The sequence below is a fragment of the Echinococcus granulosus genome (assembly GCF_000524195.1).
Source record: "Echinococcus granulosus chromosome Unknown EG_S00023, whole genome shotgun sequence".
In the NCBI taxonomy this organism is placed as follows: domain Eukaryota; kingdom Metazoa; phylum Platyhelminthes; class Cestoda; order Cyclophyllidea; family Taeniidae; genus Echinococcus; species Echinococcus granulosus.
The window spans coordinates 757,799-759,603 of NW_020170403.1; positions in this window are offsets into that span (position 1 = coordinate 757,799).

Consider the following 1,805-nt stretch of genomic DNA (forward strand, 5'->3'; position numbering starts at 1 on the left):
TATTTCGTGCTGGCACTATGACATCCGAATAAACTTTGAAGACGTAAAAAATGCCTCATTAACACCAGAACATCTCCCCAATTCTTTCCCTCCACGTCAGACAGTAGGATGAGTAAATCAAACAAGGCAGGTTGAAATGTGCGCAAGGGTGAGTGAATTCGACGCAGTAGGAGGACAGGAATGTCTGTTAGTACACTCCGGAGCGCGAATATAAAAATGTAGGTGAATAAAAATTGCGGTATTTCAAGAGGAGTTTAATCCAAATGTTAGGCCATTGTGACATTTAGAGACCTGTTGAGTTGGCTTTTTGGTTTGCGGTGGATACATAACCGCATGTTTGCAGGAACTGTAAACCCCATTTTCACGTCAACGGGGGTTTAGGTAATTCTCCCCCAAACAGTTAAATTTCACTACTGAGGAGCAGATGTGACGCCTTCATGGTTGCTATTAATGGAGGCCCGACTTATGCCAGTGTCTGCGCCAACAAACTCATTCATCAATAATGGGACGGTATTTATACCTTTCCTGGAAGTTCACGATCTATCAGAAAGGGCATTTGCTCGTTCCTTGGATTATTTTACACGGCCGAGTTAGCCCATTATTTAATGGACTGCTTCGTTGACCTTTCCTAAATAGATACAGCTACTTTATTAGCTGTTTTTTTTATTCAAGATTGTGTGCCACATCGTGTCGGAGATTCTGAAAAGCCAACACGCATTTTTCAGGTGGTCTACAACCGGATTAGCCTTAGCGTACCTACTAACAGACAGCAGCGAGGACTGGACACGATGGGTGTGTTATTAGGTAACCAGACTCTCGGTTTTGCCGCAGATACACGGGAGGAGGCGGCACTCAAGTAAGGCAGAAACTTCCCATTTTATGTAAAAGGGACAGAAACTGGATTTATTTTCCCATACAGTTCTCTGCTCCGTTCTTACACTTATCGTATATTTTAGCCAACAACTTGAAAACCTTGACATCGACAGCTGGATCATTCTAAGACAACCAGGCTCCACATTGTTGTCTTTAAGAAGGCGCAAATGCCTTTGAATAGTTGCTTTCATCACTACCACGGAAAGCCTCTTTTTTTGGGCATTTTCACTGTGGTTTGTGGAAGCGGCCACTTCAAGAATGACTGCAAACCAAACCCCTGGTCGCCAATAACAGACATTTACCCATCTTTTTAATACTAATATAATTTTCATCTCTTGCTGCTATTGAGCGACCCAACACCGCACCACTTTGCGTATGAAGTCTTCTGCTTTAAATAATATCCCATTATCTGAAGAAACGGAATACGATTTGTCTTTAACATATTTGCCGATTGTATCAAATAGGCTACACTCATCACTTATAACTGCGTACTGTGCCTCCAAAATAGCCGGTCATTTCATAGATGGAAAAATACTGCTTCTGTATATTGCATAAGAGGAATCGATCCAGGACCTGAATTTAAGGTTTGATAACCGTCACTAATGACTAGATGTAGTGCCAAGATCTTGGAGGAAAAAAATTGAAAAAACATCGTTAATTAGGCAAAAAATTTGTCCTCTAAACGGCGTGACTCATGTTTTTGGAGAAAGTGACCTCACAAGCGAGACTAGAATCCCTTTTTTTGTGAAACAAAAAATTTTCATGATAAAAGAACTTCAGGTAATAATGATCCAGAGAGATGTTTTGTTTCTTTGCCCCATAATGTAATCGGCGCATCTGTTACTTTGGCATTTAGGGATGGGAAAGGAGCAAATTCACAGGGAAGAGACATGAATGATGACTACACCTGTGCTATGGCTTGTGGAGGAGTG